Source organism: Chiloscyllium punctatum, chromosome 10, assembly GCF_047496795.1.
Source record: "Chiloscyllium punctatum isolate Juve2018m chromosome 10, sChiPun1.3, whole genome shotgun sequence".
In the NCBI taxonomy this organism is placed as follows: domain Eukaryota; kingdom Metazoa; phylum Chordata; class Chondrichthyes; order Orectolobiformes; family Hemiscylliidae; genus Chiloscyllium; species Chiloscyllium punctatum.
In genome coordinates, this window is record NC_092748.1 from 106,518,467 (window position 1) to 106,536,588 (window position 18,122).

Here is an 18,122-nt window from a genome sequence, read left to right on the forward strand (position 1 = left end):
GGTTATGTAGTGACCATTAGACTAGCTGTTCATTCAATTCAAATTTCATCAACTGCCATGGTAGAATTTGCGCAAATGCCCCAGAAGATTATCTTGGTGTCCTAGATTACTAATTTAGTAATATTATCACTACAACACCATCGCTCATTCATTGTGGTGAGTGTTGGGCTGAGTGGGGGCGATGGGGGCGGGCAGCGGGGTTGCATATTCAGAGGGTGTGCAAAGGGATGGGCAGGCAAACTTAGATCTTTCATGGGCCATACACAGTTGGGAGTAGGTGGAGGGTTGGGTGAAAGCACACCGAAGGACTGTTACAGCCTCTCTTGTGAGCTGGGTTTACAAAATACTTCCCACAGATCTTTATAGTTGTAGTTGTATAATATGGATGAATGTGATGAATGCATCTGGAAGCTGCTGCTAATTGACATGCTTCACTGCACACACACTATTGCTCTGTTGTCCATAATCTACAAATCTTTCTGACAAGAGTTAACAGAGGTTTAAATTATTGGTTTCGCTTTCTTCTTGCAATTGTAATAGAATAGTTTAATGAGATGGTTTTGTTTCATAGCAACTTGTTTATTATTGCTGGGTTTATCCAGACATACCTTTTAAAATTAAATCTCAAAGATTTCGGTCCTTTGCTATTGGATATTAGTTTGGAATGCAGATGCAGAAGCTTCACCAAGGTCCCATTTTATACTTGGATCTGCCTTTGAGAAGGGCTTACACTCATCAATCATGCAATGCAGGGGTGGCACGGTGGCTTAGTGGTTAGCACTAGGGACCCAGGTTCGATTCCAGCCTCAGCTGACTGCCTATGTGGAGTTTGCACATTCTCCCTGTGTCTGTGTGGGTTTTCTCCCACAGTCCAAAGATATGCAGGTCAGGTGAATTGGCCATGCTAAAAATTTCCCATACTTAGGTGCATCATTCAGAGGGAAATGGGTCTGGGTGGGTGTTGGTGTGGACTTATTGGGCAGAAGGGCCTGTTTCCACACTGTACGGAATCTAATCTACAAACTCACAACACTAGAAAACAGTGTACAGTGAAGTTCACTTATTGCTATATTTTAAGAAATCTGACAGCCAATTTGCACGCAGTAAGTTTCTCTAAGCAATTATGAAAGAAGAAATTAAATAATCTGTTTTGTAGTTTTACAAGTCAGCTATCCTTTATCAAGTTGGCCCAGAGTTTTCAGATGAAGGATATTTTTAGCCTTTGGATGCAAGACAGTAAATAGATTTGCACAGTTTTAATCCCTTATTCTAACTCAGCAAATAACATTAAAATCTAAATCACTGTTCAAAGTTTTGGGATCTGTCAAGTGTGTTGGGAAATCCTGCTTAAAAATATATATTAAATAATTCAGAATTGTTATTACCTCCCATTAGAGTTACACCCAACTATTGTCAATCAAACTGTGTGCATAGGTGTGTATTAATAATTATTCACAGACGACAAAAAGGAGGCACAAACCATCAGGGTTAAAAATCACACAACACCAGGTTATAGTCCAACAGGTTTATTTGGAAGCATTAACCTTCGGAATGCTTCTCTTTCATCAGGTGGTTGTCACTGACAAACCATCATGAAAAGACTTACATTTACCAAGGTACACTTAGGTCAATAATAGTCCTGCTCAGGTCTACTTGGGTTCATTCCGGCCCTTTGGGAAGAAATTTCGTTTTTAGGTCCGTTCAGGTTAAGTGAAGGTGTTTTTCCAAACAGCCTGAGTTCAACATATCTCCAGGCCTGCCCAGTCCCAGTCACATCTGCTTTTAAAAAAAAAAGTTTGTTTTTTGGTCTTTTCTTTGTTTTCAATGAGCAGGTAAAAGATACTGTAGTGATTGAAATGAGGTTGGCCAGGTGAATCTCACTGGGTATGAGTTCCCTGATTGGGGCTGTTGACCTGGAAAAGTCAGGGAGTTCCAGTTGAGAGATATGAACAGGAGTCTCAGTGACTCTCCTCACTCTAGGGATTGGCTCTGAGCTAGCTGGTAAATAAAGGTGACTAGGTAACTGGATCCTGGCCTCCATGGAGTGATTTCAGATCCTGAAATCTGCAGTTGATTGCTTAACATTGAGAAGGCACCAGGACAATTTGCCAGCTCATCTTCTGATCATTGTGTGGGGTATTTTATGTTCAACTATGGTGGGTTATATGGTTTAAGAAGAAAATACACATGCAAAAATGCAGCATTTCATTGGTACTACACCAAGATGTCAACTTGATTCAAGTGCACTGGTCTCTGACATTGGATTGAAAGCCATAAGATTCTGATTTATTTGAAAATCAAAAAATCTCAAGATGTTAACTGTAATTGAATTTGACCAGAAATTGACAAAATGTTAATTTTTGGACAGCTACATGAGGGTTTCTCGACATGAACCCCAGTGAGTTTTCTCACCCCTGTTTTCCTGAACTTGGCACATTTTCCCTGCACCACTGTCCTGTTGTACCAAGCTTGTTAGGACTTTCTGATACCTTCACCATCATTAAAAATTCAGTCATGTGTCTGGTCAAGCGGCTGGAAGGCTGCATTTACCATGCATGATTTTTCTCAAATTCCCCAGCCATCTTGAACAGAGGCAGTTGGCATCCCACTTTGCGAGGGGCCAGTGGGCAAGAGATGCCATGCAGGATGCTCTGAGATGTTGGTGCCTGGTATCCAAGGTGGAGTTACTGAGTTATTGTTCTGACTTTCATGACTAAGTTTTCTTTAGTGGGTAGAAGACTGGGAAACTGAATAACAATAAGGCAGGATTAAGTCATAATGAGGATATTAATGCATATTAATGAAATCAAATGCACCTTCCATTGCTCACAAGTGAAAATCTCGCCTTGCTGTTCAACTGTTGGTTGGAGCAGAGGACATTTTGCTGTCAACATCATGGACCTCTTTCACTGCCCATCTCACATGGTTCGCCCAACTTTCTCACCAATGCCTATATCATTCAGTGGCTGGAAAGATTCTGCCCAAAGACAGTGGAGACATTAATCCATAACTGAACTCTGTGTAATTCCATTTCCTGGAATATATGAGGGATGGTTTCCTCGACCAGAATGTTAAGGAACAAACTAGGGAGCAAACTAGGCAGAGTGAGTATTGTGTAATGAGAGAGGGTTAATTAGCAACATTGTGGTGTGAGATCCTTTGGGGAAGAGTGACCATAACATGGCAGAATTCTTCATTATGGTGGCGAGTGACACAATTATAACTGAAACTATGGTCCTGAACTTAAAGAAGATATGATGCATGCATCGTTTAGAATGAGCTGGCCAAGGATACTTAAGAGGTTGACAGTGGATAAGAACATAGAACAATACAGTGCAGAACAGGCCCTTCAGTCCTCAATGTTGCACCGACATGTGAACTAATCTAAGCCCATACCCCTACACTATTCCATCATCATCCATGTGTTTATCCAAGGACTGTTTAAATCTCCCTAATATGGCTGAGTTAACTACACTGGCAGGCAGGGCATTCTACGTCCTTATCATTCTCTAAGAACCTGCCTCTGACATTTGTCTTAAATCTATCACCCCTCAATTTGTAGCTATGTCCCCTCATACAAGCTGACATCATCATCCTAGGAAAAAGACTTTCACTGTCTACCCTATCTAATCCTCTGAACATCTTGTATGTCTCTATTAATCCCCTCTTAGCCTTCTTCTTTCCAATGAGAACAGACCCAAATCTCTCAGCCTTTCCTCATAACACCTTCCCGCCAGACCAGGCAACATCCTGGTAAATCCCCTCTGCACCTTTTCCAATGCTTCCACATCCATCCCGAAATATGGCGACCAGAACTGTACACAATATTCCAAATGCAACCGCACTAGCATTTTGTATTGTTGTAGCATAACATTATGGCTCAGAACTCAATCCCTCTACCAATAAAACTTAACACACCGTATGCTTTCTTAACAGCAATATCAACCTGGGTGGCAACTTTCAAGGATTTATGTACGTGGACTCCAAGATCCATTTGCACATCCACACTACCAAACATCTTTCCATTGACTCAGCACTCTGTCTTCCTGTTATTCTTCCCAAAGTGAATCATCTCACATTTATCTGCATTGAACTCCATTTGCCACCTTTCAGCCCAATTCTGCAGTTTATCCAGGTCCCCCTGCTACCTGCAACATTCTTTGACACTGTCCACCATCTTTAGATAAGATTACTTACAGTGTGGAAACAGGCCCTTCGGCCCAACAAATCCACACTGACCCTCCAAAGAGCAACCCACCCAGACCCATTCCCCTACATTTACCCCTTCACCTAACACTACAGGCAATTTAGCATGGCCAATTCACCTAACCTGCACATCTTTGGACTGTGGGAGGAAACTGGAGCACCCGAAGGAAACCCACGCAGACACGGGGAGAATATGCAAACTCCATACAGACAGTTGCCCGAGGCGGGAATTGAACCTTGGTCTCTGGTGCTGTGAGGCAGCAGTGCTAACCACTGTGCCACTGTGTCGCCCCCAACTTACTAACCCATCCACCAATGCCTGCGCCTAAAGCCAGTTTCTCATCCAAAGGCAGTGGCAAACATTAAAAGAAAACATGGATGAACTTCAATAATTGTACATCCCTGTATGGTGTAAGAGTAAAACAGGGAAGGTGGCTCAACCATGGTTAACAAGGGATATCAGGAATAGTGTTAAAGCCAAAGAGGAGCCATGTAAATTGGCCAGGAAAAGCAGCAAATCCTAGGACCGGGAGAATTTTAAAATCCAGCAGAGGATGAAAAAGGGTTTAATTTGGAAAGGGAAAATAGAATATGAAAATAAGCTTGTGGAAAACATAAAAACAGATTGCAAAAGCTTCTTAAAGAAATGTGAATAGAAAAAACTCTTGAAGACAAATGTATTTGATATCAGGTGAATTTATAATGGACAATAATGGAATGGCAATTCAAATACTTTGGATCTTTCTTCACTAAGGAGGATGCAAATAATCTTCAAGAAATGCTGGGGGACAGAAGGTCATAATATGGAAACCATCATTAGTCAGGAAATGGTCTTGGGGAAATTTGTTGGGTTAAAACCTAGTAAGTCTCCAGTGCCTGATGCTCTACATCTCAGAGTAGTTAAGGGAGTAGCCCTAGAAATAGTGATCATTTTCCAGTATTCTTTAGACTCTGAAAGGGTTCCAATGGACTGGAGGGTAGCTAATGTAACCCCACCTTTAAAAAAGGAGGAAGAGAGAAAATGGGGAATTATAGGCCGGTTAGCCTGACATCAGTGTGTGGGGAAAATGTTGGAGTCAATCATTAAGGAAGTAATAACTGAGCATTTGGAAAGTGGGGACAGTATTGGTCTTGGATTCAGCATGGATTCACTAAAGGGAAATAATGCCAAACAATCCTTCTGGACTTTTTTGAGGATGTGACCAGTGGAGTGGACAAGGGTGAAGCAGTAGATGTTGTGTATCTAGACTTTCAAAAGGCTTTTGACAAGGTTCCACAAAAAAGGCTAGTGAGGTTGTTGACTTGCTCGCTGAGCTAGTAAGTTTGCAGACATTTTGTCACCATACTAGGTAACATCATCAGTGCGACTCTAGTGAAGCGTTGGTGTTCCGTACTACTTGCTACTTATGTGTCCTGGTTTGATGAGGTGGGTGACATCATTTCCGGTTTTGTTTCTTAGTGGGTGGTATAGGGGATCTGACTCTAGTTATGGAGTTCTGGGGTGAGTGCCAGGCCTCCAGGAATTCCCGTGCATGCCTCTGTTTAGCTTGTTCTCGGATGGACAATCCAGCGTGGATAGAAACAAGTTTTTTTCCCAGAGTGGAGGACTCAAATACTAGGTGTCACGCGTTCAAGGTGAGAGGGGAAAATTTTAAAGGAAATATGCGTGGAAAGGTCTTTACACAGAGAGTGATGGGGGCCAAAACGTGTTGCTAGTTGAAGTGGTAGGGACTGGCACAATACCATCATTTAAGATGTAGCTGGACAAATACATGAATGGACAGGGAACAGAGGGATAGAGATCCTTGGAAGTAGGTGACAGATTTAGATAGAGGATCTGGATTGGCACAGGCTTGGATGGCCGTAGGGCCTGTTCCTGTGCTGTGATTTTCTTTGTTCTTGACAGATATGTTGCCCCAGTTGAATTTGTGTTCTTCTTTGTCCGTTTGTATGGACACAAGTGATAGTTGATCACAAGATAATTCTCAAAAACTTCAAAGAGACGATTAAGGAAAATTAAAGCTCATGGTATCGGAGGTAATGTATTGACATGGATAGGGAACTGGTTGGCAGACAGGAAGCAGAGAGTTGGAACAAATAGGACCTCAGCTGTTGACAATATATATTCACGATTTGGATGAAGAATTGAATGCCATACCTCCAAATTTACAGATGACTTTAAGCTGTGTGGCAGTGTGTGCTGTGAGGAGGATACTAAGACGCTGCAGGACACATTGACTGAGTGGGAAAATACTTTGCAAATGCATTATAATGTGGATAAATATGAGCTCCCAAAAAAGGAAAGGCAGATTATTATCTGAATGGTGACAGTTAAGGAAAAGGTGAGGTGTAACAAGATATGAGTGTCATGATTAGATTAGATTCCCTATGGTGTGGAAACAGGCTCTTTGGCCCAACAAGTCCACGCCGACCCTCCAAAGAGCAACCACCCAGACCCATTCCCTTACGTTTACCCCTGACTAATCCACCTGACACTATGGGCAACTTAGCATGGCCAATTCACCTAACCTGCATATCTTTGGACTGTGGGAGGAAACCGGACCACCCAGAGGAAACCCATGCAGATACTGGGAGAACGTGCAAATTCCACACAGACAGTTGCTCGAGGTGGGAATTGATCCTTGGTCCCTGGTGCTGTGAGGCAGCAGTGCTATGCTGGAACAGTTGCTGAAATTTGGCATGTAGATACAGCAGGCAGTGAGAAAATCTAATGGCATGCTGGCCTTCATAGCGAGAGGACTTGAGTATCAGAGTAAGGATGTTTTGCTTCAGTTATAGAGGACCTTGTTGAGGCCACACCTTGAGAATTATATGCAATTTTGGTTTCCTAGTCTGAGCAAGGATATTCTTGCTATTGATGGAGTCCAGTGAAGGTTCATCTGACTGATTCCTGGGATGACAGGACTGGTATATGAGGAAAGATTGGATTGACTGAGCTTGTGTTTACTGGAATTTTGAAGAATGGGGGGGGATCCTCACAGAGACATATAAAATCCTGATGGGACTGGACAGGTTAGATGCAGGAAGAATGTTCTCAATGTTGCAGAAGTCCAGAATTGGGGATCACAGTCTAAGAATAAGGGGTAATCCATTCAGGACTGAGATGAGGAAGAATTACTTCACTCAGAGAGTTGTGAACCTGTGGAATTCTCTCCCACAGGAAGCTGTTGAGGCCAGTTCATTAAATATATTCAAGAGGGAACTCGACATGGCTCTTGCAGCTGAAGGGATCAAGGGGTATGGAGAGAAGGCAGGAATGGGATGCTGAGATTGCATGATCAGCCATAATCAGATTGAGTGATGTTGCAGAATTGTTGGGCCAAATGGCCTACTCCTGCACCTATTTTCTATGTTCTTCTGTTTTTATTTATGAGATCACTATGCTTATATTATGATAGCTCACTCCTCTATCCTGCTGGCAGAACTGTCAACCCATAATTTAGTGCATCCAGGGTGTGGGTGAAGGAATTTATTTTTTTGTGGAGAGCAGCTATTAGAGAGAAACTTGTAAGAAGGTAAGGGACAAAAAGTTAATAGAGAAGGTAACATCACAAGTGTTTCATGGTAATATAGATTGGAGAGAGGATTGGCTAACCAACAGAAAGCAGAGATTCAGGATAAGTGAATCTATTTCTCTTTGGTGAGCTGTAACTAGTGAATGCCACAGGAATTGGCACTGTGGTGAGCATGGTGGCTCAGTGGTTAACATTGCTGCCTCACAGTGCCAGGAAAATGGGTTTGATTCTCGCCTCAGGTGACTGTCTGTGTGGAGTTTGCACACTCTCCCTCTGTCAATGTGGGTTTCCTCCGGGAGCTCTGGTTTCCTCCCAAAATCCAAAGATGTGCAGGTAAGGTGAATTGGCCATGCTAAATTACCTGTAGTGTTAGGTGCATTAGTGCAGGGTAAATATAGGGTAAGGGAATGGGTCTGGGTGGGTTACCCCTCAGAAAGTAAGTGTGGACATGTTTGGCCAAAGGGACTGTTTCCATACTGTAGGGAATCTAATCTAATTTGTCCTTGGGTTCAACTTTCTAATGACTTGGATGCAGGGATAGAAAGTACTACAACTGAAATTGCAGGTGACACTAAAATAGCTAAGAAAGTAAATTACAATGGAGAAATAAGTGATTTATAAATTGATATGGAAAGGTTAGGTGAATGCGCTAAAGTTTGACAGATGGAGTTTAACGTGGATAAGTCTGAGATTTTCCATTTTCATCAGAAGAGTAAAAAGGCAATTTATTATTTAAACAGAGAGAAACTTCAAGATGTTGTGGTATGCTGGGATCTATGCCATTGATCGTGAGTTGCAGAAAGTTAGTATGCACATACTGCAAGTAATGAGGGCCAAATGGAATTTTGGCATTTATAGCCCAGGGAATGTAATATGAAAGTAGGGAAGTATAGTTGTAATCATACAAGGCATTGGTGAGGCCTAAACTAAAATAATCTGTAAAGTTTTGGTCGGAGAAAGTGAGGACTGCAGAGGCTGGAGATCAGAGTTGAGAGTGTGTAGCTGGGAAAGCACAGCAGGTCAGGCAGCATCCGAAGAGCAGGAGAATTGATATTTTGGGCATAAGCCCTTCATCAGGAATGAGGCTTGTGGGCTGGTCTGAGGGATAAAGGGGAGGGGGAATGGGGTGGGTAGCTGAGAAAGTGATAGGTGGATGAAGGCAAGGGAGACGGTGATAGGTCAGAGGGAGGAGTGATGGGCAGGTCCAGAGGGAGGTGCCGAGTTGAAGGCTTGGGATTGGGATAAAGTGGGGGCAGGGGAAATGAGGAAGCCATTGAAATCCACATTTATCATGTGTGGTTGCAGGGTCCTAGGGTGGAATAGGAGGCGTTCTTCCTCCAGGCATCAGGTGGTAATGGTTTGGGGTGGAGGAGGCCCAGGACCTGTGTGTCCTTGACTGAGTAGGAGGGGGAGTTGAAGTGTTCAGCCACGGGGGCGGTGAGGTTGGTGGGTGTGGGATCCCAGAGATGTTCTCTGAAACAATCCGCAAGAAGGCGTCCTGTATCCCGATGTAGCAGGGCCACACTAGATGCAACAGATGCAGTAGATGACATTGATGGAAGTTCAGGTAAATTTCTAATGGGTGTGGGTAAATTTCTAATGGATCCCTTGGAGTCTTGAATTTAAGGAGATACACTGGAGGGCATCGTCAACCACGTGGAAGGGAAGCTGTGATCATGGAAGAAGGAGGTCATCTGGGATTTTCTGAGGTGAAATTGGTCATCCTAGGAACAGATGCAGCGGAGGCAGAGGAATTGAGAATAAGGGATGGGTACTGGTTGGAATTGCGCACTGCCCAATTCTACCTCCTACCAAGGATTTACTAACCTGACTGTCCCAGTCAACCCATTGTCTCAGACTGCACCTGTCCCACTGAACTCATCTCTTTCAACCTCGACACCGTCCTGTCCCCCTTAAACCAGGATCTTCCCACCTACGTTCGTGATACCACCCACAACATTCACCTCCTCCAAGATTTTCATTTCCCCGGCCACCGATGCCTCATCTTCACCATGGACATCCAGTCCCTGTACACATCGATCCACCACAACGAAGGTCTCCAAGCCCTCTGTTTCTTCTTCTCATGCAGTCCCAACCATTACCCTTCCACCGACACCTTCATCCTCCTGGCTGAACTGATCCTCACCCTCAAAAACTTCACCTTTCAATCCTCCCACTTCCTCCAAACCAAAGGGGTAACCATGGGCACCCGCATGGGACCCAGCTATGCCTGCCTGTTGGTTGGATATATGGAACAGTCCATCTTCCGCAGTTATACCTGCACCACCCCCCACCTGTTCCTCCGCTACATCAATGACTGTATTGGTGCCACTTCATGCTCCCACGAGGAGATTGAGCAGTACATCAACTTCACCAACACCTTCTACCCTGATGTGAAATTCACCTGGACCATCTTGGACACCTCCATCCCCTTCCTGGATCTCTTCATCACTGTCTCTGGCAACTGACTAACCACAGACATCTACTACAAGCCCACCGACTCCCACCCTACCTCCTGTAGAAACACCATCCTTTATTCCCAATTCCTCTGCCTCCACCGCATTTGTTCCCAGGAAGACCAATTCCACCTCAGAATGCCCCAGATGGCCTCCTTCTTCTATGATCACAACTTCCCTTCCCACGTGGTTGACAATGCCCTCCAACAAATCTCTTCCACTTCACTCACCACTGCCCTTGAACCCCATCCCTCCCACCGCAACATGGACAGAACCCAACCCGGTCTTCACCTTCCACCCCACCAACCTCCACATATATCACATCATCCTACACCACTTCCTCCACCTCCAAATGGACCCCGCCACCAAAGGTATATTTCTGTCCCTATCCCTACCAGCGTTCCTAAAAGACCATTCCCTCCGCTACTCCTTCATCAGGTCCACAGCCCCCACGAGCTCACAGTCCTGGAACGTTTCCCTGCCACCGCTGAAATAGCAAAACCAGCACCCACACCAATCCCCTCACCTCTGACTATGGCCCCAAGGGATCCTTCCTCATCCGTCATCTGTACCTCTACCAATGTCATCTACTGCATCCATTGCACCTGATGTAGTCACGTCTATATAGCAGAGACAGGATGCCTTCTTGCAGATCATTTCAGAGAACATCTCTGGGACACCCACAACCAACAACCCCACCACCCCGTGGTTGAACAGTTCAACTCCCCCTCCCACTCAATCAAAGACATGCAGGTCCTAAAGGGCATCCTAAAGTCCTGCCATGCAGTGAACAGCATATAATAGTATAATTGATTACCACATATAAGTACTTATGTGCTCATAGTTTTATTACGTCTCTGTGATTCAATTTACAAATAAATACCAACTTTAGATTTAGGGTATGCATATGTCAGGGTAATTATGAGGGAAGAACTTTGAATTGAAGCGGTACAGTGGCTCAGTGGTTAGCACTGCTGCCTCATAGCACAAGGGCCCCAGGTTCGATTCTAGCCTTGGGTGACTGTCTGTGTGAAGTTTGCACATTCTCCCCGTGTCTGTGTGGGTTTCCTCCAGGTGCTCCAGCTTCCTCCCACAAATCCAAAGATGTGCAGGTTAGGTGAATTGGTCCTGCTAAATTGCCCATAGTGTCAGGTGCACTAGTCAGAGGGGAAACGGGTCTGGGTGGGTTGCTCTTCGGAGGTTCAGTGTGGACTGGTTAGGCCAAAGGACCTGTTTCCACACTGTAGGGAATCTAAAAAAAAAGAAAAAAAATTGTGCCTGAAATGAGTAATTTGATCAAATGATTGTTCTATTCCAGTCTTAGAGTCACAGAGATGTACAGCATGGAAACAGATCCCATCAGTCCAACTTATCCATGCCAGCCTAAGGCCTGAGCTAAGTCCAGCATTGTGTGCTGTTTGAATGGAAGGGGTAATGCAAAGGTGCCAAGAGATGCTTTACAGACCATCTGCAGATTACAAATGGGTTTGGTTCTGAAGTTCATTCTCAAGTCAATTTGTATGCATGTTGGGACACAATGCAGTCAACATGAAGTGATCTTTGCTAGGATAAGGAAACGTTCATATGTCGGATGAGTATTCATAGGATGCATTATCATAAATTGGGCATTCCTGTGAATCCATAGAAATGAGTCTTGGATGAAAGGATTTGGATGGACTCCTGCAATTCATAGTTGGTGCAGATCAAACCCAATCCAGTTTTACTCGAATTCTGGGACTGGGGTGTTGCAACTGGTGAAGAACCTTGATTTCTATTCTCAACAACCCATTTCAGGCAGATGGCCTGTTGACACACTCTCAGGCCAACTAGGTTATATCATCAAGCAACTCAAAACGAAAAAGTCAAAATTATTAAAAATAATGGAAGCAAAAATGTAGGATCTTTTGGATTCAAAGAGAATATTTCTGATAAATCCCTATTACCCCATGCAAAGGATATTTTCACATATTTTTTAACTCTGATGTGAATTGCAAACCAGTAAATATTAAGACAACTGGTTAATTATTTTCATTAAATCAAATTAACATGACAATAAAACACAGCCCTGTAGCTGTACTGTAGATATAAAGTTGTAAATTTGACATTCCAAATCACACTCCAGGGACAACTTCAGTAGAGGTATGTCAATTTGACTGCCCAGTGAAAATGAATCAAAAGTTCCTGGAGGGTCTCCTGTGTCTATTTGTTTTGGTATCATTATTTATGTCCCTTTTATGTCATTATGTCAATGCCTACTCGCTGTACCTTGTTAATCTTCCTTCCGGTACTTCACAACAATATTTGTCTAATGAGTAATTGCGAAAAGATATGCCTCTTATTGACAACTTGTATTGATGTGTCTCCTTTTTGGGTAAAAACTGATTCCAATATAATTCACAGGGTGATTCAGACAAAACTACTCATCAAGATACAAAAGGCACAGTTAAGATAGATCAAAAAAGTTTGGTCAAAGTGATACATTTCAACTTGTGGCTTAGAGATGAGAGAAGTGTTGAGAGACAAAGAACTCCAGTGGTTCGTACATCAGCATCTGAAAACATGGCTACTAATGAGGGAGTCATGGTAACCAGGGATATTCTTCCCAGAGCATTTAAAACACAGACCTATTCAAACCAGACTATCTCCCAACATTCACTTTGACCGATTTACCATTTGCCTAAAATATTTATGGTTACCTTCTAAAACATGGATGTTGCTTCAATATTAACACCTCATTTTCCAACCCCATCAATGGGTAATGGTTAGGAAGTGTTTGAAGAGATAAATATTAAGACTATGATACACTTTGCCATTCATCTGACTACCACCTTTGCTGTACTAAAAGAGAAAAGGGACATCATTCATTCAGGGGATGTGGCCTTCACTGAGGGAACTTGCATTTCTTGCCCATCATTTAATTCCCTTGAGAAGGTAACAAAAACAGAAGTTACTGGAGAAACTCAGCAGATCAGGCAGCATTTGTAGAGAGAAAACAGAGTTAATGTTTCAAGTCCAGTGACTCTTTATCAGATTGTTCATTGGCGTACAGCTTAGAGGCTTCATTGCGTGCAATACGAAAGGAGATAAGTTACTCTGTAAGGTGAAAGTGAGGAGATCAGAGTGACAGTATGGTGCTGGAAAAATACAGCAGGTTGGGCAGCATCTGAGAAGCAGGAGAATTGACATTTCAGGCATAAGCCTGTCATCAGTAAAGACGTTTTCCTGACGAAGGGCTTATGCTTGAAACATTGATTCTCCTGCTCCTCAGCTGCTGCCTGACCTACTGTGCTTTTCCAGCACCACACTTTTGGCCTATGTCACCCTATAGTTTTTATTCATTTATGTGCACATCACTGGAACAGCATTTATTGCCCATCTATAGTTACCCTTGAGAAACTGGTGGTGCACTACCTTCTTGAACCATTTCAACTGATTTGGTGTTGGTACACTTCTATTGGACATCAACTGATAGACAGGCAAATAAAGCTTCAGGTTAATGGGCATTGTTAGTGTTGGTAAAGGATTAGCCATAGTTTCTGAGTTAAAACTTTCCCAGAAAAACGCAGCACCCTAGCTGTTGCTACAGCAAAACCAAGAGGGTGATTATGGCTGAGAGACCTCACTTGTGATCACATTAGCTGTTGTCTTTTGCCAAATAATTCATTCCAAGAGTAAGTTTTATGTTGTATTGTACCTTGGTCAGTTGAGTGCTTTGTGTTGCAGTGTGAGACAGGTTCACGTTATCATGAAGGGCTCCAGGCCATTTGGCCCATCAAGTCTGCCATTCAATCATGGCTGATACGTTTCTCAACCCCATTCTGCATTCTCCTGCCTTCTCCTCAAACCAATCAAGTACCTAACTATCTCTGTCTTATATACATTCAATGAATTGACCTCCACAGCCCTCGAGGTCAATGAGTTCCACAGACTCACCACCACTGGCTGAAGAAATTCCTCTTCACCTCAGTTCTATAAGTTGTCCCTTCATGCTGAGGTTGTGCCTTAGTGTCCTTATCTCTCCTACAAGTGGAAGCATCTTCTCCATGTCCACTCTGTCCAGGCTTCTCAGTATTGCGTAACTTTCAATCATTCTTCTAAACTCCATCGAGTACAGAGCCAGAGATTTCAACTGCACCTCATATGACAAGCCCTCCGACCCCAGGATCATTCTTATAAACCTCCTATGAACAATATTCCAAATGCGACTGACCAGAGACTTACCAGAGAAGGTACTACTCAGAGAACCCTGACGTAACACTCCCAATCTCCTTTTCGGTTCAGATTTCTGAAGCCTTTCCCATGTAGAAAATAGTCCACGCCTCTATTCTTCCTACAAAAGTACAAAACCTTATTCTTTCCCAGAATGTTCTCCACCCGCCACTTCTTTGCCCACTCTCCTAACCTGTCCAGATCCTTCATCAGCCTCCCCACGTGCTCAGCACTACTTCTCCCTCCACATATCTTTGTGTGATCTTCAAACTTAGCAACAATGCCCTCAGTTCCTTCATCCAGATCGTTGAAGCATAATATAAATAGTTGCTGTCCCAACACAGACCCCTGCAGAGCTAACTGCCATCCTGAAAAAGATCCCCTGATTTTGAATCTCTGCCAATCCCCTATATGTGCCAGTACCTTGCCCCTAACACTCATGGGTTCTCACCTTACTTTGTAGCCTCCTATGTGGTACCTTGTTAAAGGCCTTCTGGGTATGCAAATAGATCATATCCACTGGATCTCCTTTGTCTAACTTGCTCATTAACTCCCCAAACAATTCAAACAGATTTGGCAGACATGCTCTCCTCTTGTTTCAGCCATATTAAATCAGTCCTATTTTACCATGCACTTCCAAGTGCTCCACAATCTCATCCTTAATAATGGACTCTAAAATCTTACCAACAACCAAGGTCGGACTAACCAGCCTATAGTTTCTTGTCATCTGTTTCCCTTCGTTCTTTCACAGGGATGTTACATTAGGCATTTTCCAGATTTCTGGGACCTTTCCTGAAAGATCATCACCAGTCTGCTCAGTTATCTCCTTTAGAACTCTGGGTTGTAGTCCATCTGGTCCGGGCAATTTATCTACCGTCAGACCTTTCAGCATTCCCAGCACCTTCTCCTTAGTGATTTCCACTATATTCATCTCTGACCTCTGACTCTTATGAAGTTCTGGCATGCTGTTGGTGTCTGTCACCGTGAAAACTGATGCAAATAACTTAAACAGTTCTTCTGCCTTTTCTTTGCTCCCCATTTCTATTTCTCCAATCTCATTTTCCCGTGATCCAATGTCCACTTTTGCCCTCTAAAAAAACCTTTTTTATATTGCTTGCTTGCTTACCCTAATATTTCATCTTCTTCCCCCTTATTGCTTTTTTAGTTATCCTCTGCTGGTTTTTAAAAATTTCCCAATCCTTTGGCTTCCCACTAATCTTCACCACTTTGTATGTACAGTAGCACTTGAGGAAAGAGAGAGGCTCTGAAAGCTCATGGTTTCAAATAAACCTGTTGGACTATAACCTGATGCCATGTGATTTTTTACCTTTTCTTTTGCTGTTATGTTTTTATTTTCATGTTGACGTTACTACAACCTCAACGGACCATATGTTTTATTTGGTAAACAGTTGCAATGCTGTTTATACTTTTGTTGAGCTGAGTACATGCTTCACATTCCCAATTCATAAATGTTGATGCCAAAGAGGAAGACACTGCTGGTCTTGATAGAGTCATACTGACACACAGAATGTAGAGCTATCCTCAGTTGACATACCTTGTAACCTGTATTCAATCTGCAATCTTCAGTTTCTGAACAAAATGGGAAGCATGGCTACACCTTTTAAGAGCACAGCATTGAGGTTTTCCTTATCTCGAAAACCTTCAGTAGCACTGCAACCCAGACAGAGACCCGGCGACTATGGCAAGGACTGAATGACACCACAGGTTCTAAAAAGAGACAGTGCAAGATAGCAGATCCCTCCCAGATCGTCTCAATGCCTTCAATGCTCACTTTCAGCAGAATTTCAGCAGAAAGGTAACACCTATTCCAATAAATCCTGACGAACCTATCCCAACAGTCATTGCATCAGAGGTCAGATCAGTTTTCCATCATGTGAGTCCAAGGAAAGTGATGGGACCAGACGGAGTACCAGGCCGTGCACTTAGAGCATGCGCAGATCAACTGGCAGAGGTCTTCTCAGACTTCTTCAACCTCTCCCTGCAGCAGATCATTATCTCTACTTGTTTCAGGAGGGCCAACATCATCCCTGTGCCTAAGAAGGCTCATACAGCATGTCTCAATGACTACAACCTAGTGGCCCTAACTTTAGTGGTCATGACGTGCTGCTGGTCATGGCATTAATCAACTCCAGCCTCCCCACTGCTCTTGACTCACTCCAGTTTGCCTATCGGACCAACAGATCCACGTCAGATGCCATACCACTTGCCTTTCACACCTCCCTAGAACACCTTGACACCAAGAATAGCTACATAAGAATCCTACTCATTGACTACAGTTCAGCCTTCAACACTATTATCCCCTCGAGACTGATGACTAAACTTAGTGATCTTGGACAAAGCCCCACTTTCTGCAACTGGATCCTCAGTTTCCTGCCCACTCCATCCAGTGAAGATTGGAGACAATATTTCATCCTCACTAACACTCAACACTGGAGCCCCCCAGGGGTGCATACTCAACCCCCTACTATACGTATTGTATACCCATGACTGCATTGCCAAATACCAGACTAATGTCATTTATGAGTTCGCTGATGACACCACCATAGTCGGTCGAATCTCAGATGGCGACAAAACAGACTACAGATGGGAGATGGAAGACCTGGAAAAATGGTGCAATGAGAACAACCTAGCTCTCAATGCCGGCACCGAGGAACTCATTCTTGACTTTCGGTTGGATGTTACTCATGCCCCCCTACACATTAACAGCACAGAGGTGGAACGAGTGAAGAGTGTCAAGTTCGTGGGAGTGGTCATCCACAACAAGCTTTCTGGGACTGTTCATGCGGATGCACTGGTTACAAAGGCCCAACAACGTCTCTTCTTCCTCAGGCAGCTGAGGAAATTTGGCATGACAGTGAATACCCTTGCCAATTTTTATAGGTATGCCATCGAGAGCATTCTGTCTGGATGTAACACTACCTAGTTTGGCAACTTTACCATTCAAGATCGGAGCTGGTTACAGAGAGTGGTGAACTTGGCCTGGATAATCACAAAGGCCAACCTCCCATCTATAGAATCCATCTACCAGGCCCGCTGTCAAGAAAAGGCCGCCAGCATTCTCAAAGATCCACCCCACCCTGGCAATGCTTTTATACAACCTCTACCACCGGGGAGAAGGTACAGAAGCCTGAACACACGCACCAGCCTGTTTCGAACAGTTTCTACCCTACTGTTATTAGAATACTCAATGGACTCACAAACTCTTAGCATTCACCTGTACCTGTGTTTTTGTTTTTGTCACTTTTACCTATTATTTACATATCTATGCTACTTAACAATGTTATCTGCTTGTATTGCTCACAAGACTAAGCTTTTCATTGTGCCTCGGTACACGTGACAATAAATTCAATTCAATTCAACCCTTTGAAATCACTGTGATTCCCTCATTCTTGTTTCTTGGGCATCCCAAGGGTTTTGTGTTTCTCGATTGTCGATCAGTCCTTCAGTTGTCCAGCAACTTCCTTGGTAAGTGTCTCCAATTCTCTTTCCTGCTTTGAGGCACTCATTGAAACTTAACTCTTCCCTGTTCCCGATAACTTCTACTGTAGCTTGTTGTGAAATTTTGTTTGGCAATTGCTCCTGTGAAATGCTTTGGTTTGCTTTCAATGTTGCATCCCTCTGTGAGCTCTTGTTGGTATTGCAGCGCCGGCTTATAGGAAATTCACCACTAATGGGCCTTTTCATTTGAAGTCGA